Raw genomic sequence first — 6,000 nt, forward strand, 5'->3', positions numbered from 1 at the left:
ATATATTCGTTTGATGAATTCCAGAACTTATTCAAGTTTTTATAAATACGTATAAAAATGCGAAGAAATTTAAATATTTTAATATCTACAAAAACTTTAAGTATTATTTTAGTACGTTTTGCTTCAAAGCAAAGCAAAAGTTTTCCACAAAACAACTTTAATCTATATGATTCTTGACATTGTGAGCACCTTTGGCTTTCGTATTACGAGCATATCAAATATCGTCGTATGTATTTCTCTACAATAAACTTTCTTGGTCGTCACTTAACCAACACAAAAGTAAGAGTTTGCTCCAGCAATTCTTAATCCATTCTTCTTCTTCTTCTTCGTCCTTTCGTGAATAGTTTATTTCGACTTTATTAATTGATTCAATTACTCATTGCCTTAAGTGTGTCCTATTAAGCTTCCTATTACATTGTCATGAGTTTAAAAATATTTTCACCCTGCCATCTTTGTCAGTTTATATATGACACAGCCTTGTGTCAAAATCCATAAAAAGTCAATTTGTTTTGTCGAAATTGTGCGTCAAATTATATGTCTAATAACGGCATCTAATTGCCATCAATTATATTATTTTTATAGACAACAAAATCGTTACATTGGAAAAACACAGAGTATTCCATTTCAAAATGCTTTCATTTCACAATATGATTCATTGGCCAGAAAAACGAAAAAAAGTATTTATGAGGTTGTCTATTTTCAATACCCAGCAGCTTAAAGTGGCATCGATGTCAGAAGAATCACAATGGCATCGATGCTCTATTGATTCCAATTTCTGTTTCACTAAAGACCACTTCTTTTAGAAACCAATTTAAAATCTGTGATTTTATCTTGCGTTTAAAGTGAACTTTAAGTACCCTTTTTTATGCGTGCCAAAGACTGTTTGGTAAAATATGGGGTCTGCGATCAAAAATGATGACTTGGTCATACAAGACGGTAATAGTACCAATGTTCACCTATGCTTTCCTGACATGGTGGCCGAAGGTAAATCAAACAAAGACTAAGATGATCCTTAACAAGATTCATCGAACAGCCTGTTTAAGCGTAAGTGGAGCAATGCGAACGTGCTTACAGAAACCCAAGCAATGCTTACTGGACTCACTCCATTGCACCTGACGGTTAAAAAAGACAGCGATCGCACTATGGCTTCCTTAACTATGTAATCTTAAATACGGCAATCTAACAGGATACGCAAAGATTCTGGATGAAGTCTGGAATTCTCCGTGCCTTAAGGTCCTTGGTAAAATAAACAGAAGATTAGTTTTTTCCAGGGTGAATAATCAATTTGGAGGAATAATGAAAATGTCTTAAAACAAAGCTCACAATTAAAATGGACGATGGCAGTGCAGAGCAGGAATTATAGAATCGAAATTCTGTAAATCAATCGTAATGGGAAAAACCGCTTCCATTTTTCAGGCAGAGGTCCATGACTTAGAGCTAAGTGCAAGAGAGTGCCTACGCAGGGGCATCCAAAATATTAAAATATGCATTCTTTCCAACAGCCAAGCAGCTCTAAAATCATAAGCAAACCTTTTATTCTAATCAAAGTTGGTCTGGGAATGCCTTATGATTAAAATTGGAATGAGTTATTATTATCTTACACAATATAAAACCTTTTATTTTATATTTTATCAAATTATATCGAATGATATATACTGCCACTATATACCTAATTATTAAAATCATAGTAGACATTGTGTGGTTATTATATTCAAATGTGACGTTTTGAACGTGTCGAAATAATAAAATTTATTATATGTCTTAATTTGACTGACTTCCAACTTCTGTATCTTCCAACTTAGCATGCTTCCGATTTAGATACAAAATTAAACCACATTTTTTAAAGTTTCAGAAACAATAATTTCAAGTGATGAGTTTGGTACAACTGTGACAATAAGAAACATAGTGTGCACCTTCTTGATTAAATTGCAACATTGGGGACATTGGGATCTATTACATTTTCTGTCATTCGCAACAACGATTCGGCTTTGACGAATATTTGCGAAGGTGTAAACGTGACATCTTCATTTGTGTACGTAATTTCATACGGTGAGGACGCGTTATATACATTTTTTAAGGTCAGTATGATAAGTTAATAATTAAATATATATATATATCAAATTAAACAATTATTACTTTAGCAATGATTATTCACCATGATATATTCGACTGTTATGAGTTTGCGGTTAACAATACTTTTGCTGGAGTTAATAGGCAAGAACCTGGTATATGTGAGGCTTGTGGATATAGGTACGCACCTAACCCTAACAATGTTACTACTACTGAGCCAACAGCACCCATAGCACCCATGGCCGTTCGGGAGGATAGAAAGGAATCTGATGGTGTGTCTTCCGATGGTGACAAAAAGGACAGTAAAAGTTGTAACAATGGTGGTCAATTGTGAATACAAATTCACAGCCACACATTTTTAATATAACTTTGTAACATTTTAATAAATGTGTTCATAAAATTAAAATTCTAATACCGTTTAGCGTTTATATTTGTTAAAAGTAAAGACCAGTTTGATCTCCCAATTTTATTAAATAAATTATTAGGTATATTAATTAATGATAGGATAGTTTTCAGCCTTTGTTTATGAATTTCATCTTGAACTCACTTGGTATCTACTAGATAGTTATTTTAAAGAATTTATTGAAATAGGTAGCTCTGTCTTAAGGAAACTAATATAAAAATGTCAGTCTAACTATATGATAGCAAAATAAAAGCATATTAAGTCCTGCATTTCCCAACAAATCAACGGAATCCGGAAATTATTACAATTGTCTTAAAACATATGCTTTGTGTACATGAGAACATTAACATTTGCATATATTAACTTAAAAATTATTTTGGATGAAACGGAAATGATAATTTTATGGAAGCATTTATATGAAAGATATACACGAGGTACCAGAGGATGGGTTTTTACTAGTTCCCTTTTCGCAGATTATATTTTGAGATGAAACAAAAACAATTGTTTCTACACAATTTGTATTTTCAATAAAATTCATATCTATTTATATATATACTAGCTGACCCGGCGAAGGTTGGCTCCCCTTGCAATCAATAGTCCTTGTTCAGCTGAGTTGTAATATTTGTTGTTATTTCAATATCTGTGTAGATAAAGAGATTGTCAGGTTTAACCATGTAAGAAGCAATCCGTGTCTAGAATTAAACCGCATAATTTTAAAGATAAAGCCTGAGCAATGTTAGTAGTGTCCGTATATGTTAACTTAACTTTTAGCATTTAATGCGAAAATTATTTTGAATTTTTTTTTTTAACTGCAAAAAGCTCACAGTTTAACAGTTAAACAGTTTAATTATGGGCTACTATAATGTTACCTTAAAGCTAAATCATGAGCAATATTTTTTGTTAGGCCATTTTAAGCGTATGCATATAGATCAGAAGGTTTTCCAACACCGTAACATGCAACATATAGTTGCCCATGCGAAAAACATAGATTTTCCAAATTCAGTCCACTTACTTTGAGATTTCTTAATTGTCATCGCAAATGCTAAACGAATTGGAAATTGCAATCGTTTGAATTGAATTGGAACATCGGTTGGTGTAATTGATATGCGTGGAAGCAATATATTTTCTCTCTGAATTTTCCACTTAATATTGTTGATTCAATTAAGTTCATCATAATTCTTTTTATTACTAATCTTGTTCCATTATATAATTTTAGTGGGTTTAGATTGCGTAATAAAATGATTGGTGAACCAATTTTTAAAAGTAAATTGTGTCGTGGTAGTCCTGGCAAATCAAGCAAATTTAAGAACTCAGTGGGATAATTCACAATTTCGTTTTCATCTACCACTTTGTCGATGGACTTAAACGAAATTAAATTACCAGGCAGTATAGCTTGAGTTTTGAAATTGATTTCATCGCTATCTAAGTTCTTGGCAGCCAGAATTGCTCTACTTTGAAGCCATTGATGATTCTGATAATTTTGATATATGTTAGAAAATACGCTTTCTATTAATTCCTCTTTCGAATTAACAATTTTACAAAAATTTTTTGGAAATTTAATAAAGTATATGGAGACTTCGCCACAAAAAAGATGATTTTAGGCACACATTGATTTCATCAGCATAGATTGAACGTGGAATAACTGTCAATGTTTGTCTAAAATCACCTGCCAATAAAATTAAAGCCCCTCTTAAAAGTCTATCGGTGGCATTTAAATCTTTAAGTGTCCGATTTAATGCTTCCAATGAATATTTATGTGACATTGTGCATTCATCCCAAACAATGATGTGACATTTTTGAAGTACTTTAGCCATATTTGAATGTATTTTTTATCTTGCAGAAATGCAATAAATAATTGCTTCATTTTAATTAAATATAAATATATGAGAACTATAATTTCATTTAAGTTTAACATTATTAACATAAGTGTATTTATTAAAAAAGAATATTTTGACCAATTTTCAGCCAATTTCAGTCCTAAATCCCATTATCGTGTGCTTTATTAGTCAAAGCCGCTCAAGTAGAAAAGATGATGGAAACAAATCCTCAGATACTTTTATGACGGTATGTACCGTAAAATCAAAATATTTTGTCAATATTGACATGAAGTTATTTATCGAATGACGCATTTTGGCAATTTGTATTTTATTTCAATTTAAAATTCCAAACCTCTTAAAGCCCCACAATATGTAAATGTCTGGGATATGTCTGTAAATACATTACATGTTCATGTTTTCTTCTGCTTCTTTTACAGAGGCGTCAAGTGAAAACCTAATAAAAAATCATTTTGTGAGTTGAGAAAATTTTTTAATTTGAAATTGGTTCATTGAAAACTTTTAATTTGGAAAAGGAAAACAACTTTGCATGAAAACTCAATTATAAAGTTTTTGCCCCGCACATACACATGTTTTCAATTAGTTTTATTTTAATGTAAAAACTGAATTTAAGTTTAGATATTATAATGCCTTTATTAGTTTATGATATTATTTATAAAACTTTGATATTTAAATTCTGCTTAGTAATAAAAGTTAATGTCGTTTCAAAAGGACTATTTGAAAGGGCTTTATGCTTAATTTTTCTTCCTTTTTTCAACATTTAGAAGCTCATCATTTTACTTAGTTTTTTTTTGCTTGTACTTTCTCAAAACAATTTTCATTATTAAATAACACACTTAAAATTCTTTAGTCTTAGCTTGATATATTCATTATAACAATCACCAATAACATTCAAAACAAAAAATCAATGAAAATCATAATACAATTAAATAATTGCTATAAAACAAATATGATTACGATTCCACCTTAGTATTTATATTCTATATATATACATAATATTAATTAATTTGGTTCATCAGGTCTTTAGAATAAATTAAGTCCATTATTGCGTTATGGACTTGTTGTCCAATATTGGGCTTAGAATCATTATTATCTGTACAGTTAAGTCCATAATATGGATTCATTACTCCCTTTCAATATCTGAGTCTTATTTATAAATAGTCAATCAGATCTTCTTCAATGCAATCGCAGTTGTCCCAGATGCTTTCGTATTATAACAGATACAAAATTTATTCGTTGTATTTAAACAGACTTCCACCAAATGTAATAATTAAAAGGTTTTTCTACTTCTACTTTAAGCAGATTAAATGTCTACCAAATGTTGGTACCTAGAATTGTGGGTCCCTTACATGGATTTTGACGAATTGTTTTGAGTCTAATTTCCTTATCAAAATATAATTTCGTACCTACTTTACCAAGTCCTATTTCTCTGATTTAATACTGTAGTTATGATATATATGTACTACTATATATATATATAGGTATACATGCAATCAGATTTGTAAAAAAATGACAGCACTTCTTCTGTAAATGCCCTGATTTGGTAAAATAAACTTATTTCCCATATAAAAATTTATCAATTATAGGTTGCAGTCAATCGTGCAGGTATGATAATTTTAAAACCTTCGTTCTTGGTGTACCATATAGGAAGAAAACGACGTTTACAAGTATATTGAAAAAAATTAAGTTCTA

Source organism: Teleopsis dalmanni, chromosome X, assembly GCF_002237135.1.
Source record: "Teleopsis dalmanni isolate 2A chromosome X, ASM223713v2, whole genome shotgun sequence".
NCBI classification, from domain to species: domain Eukaryota; kingdom Metazoa; phylum Arthropoda; class Insecta; order Diptera; family Diopsidae; genus Teleopsis; species Teleopsis dalmanni.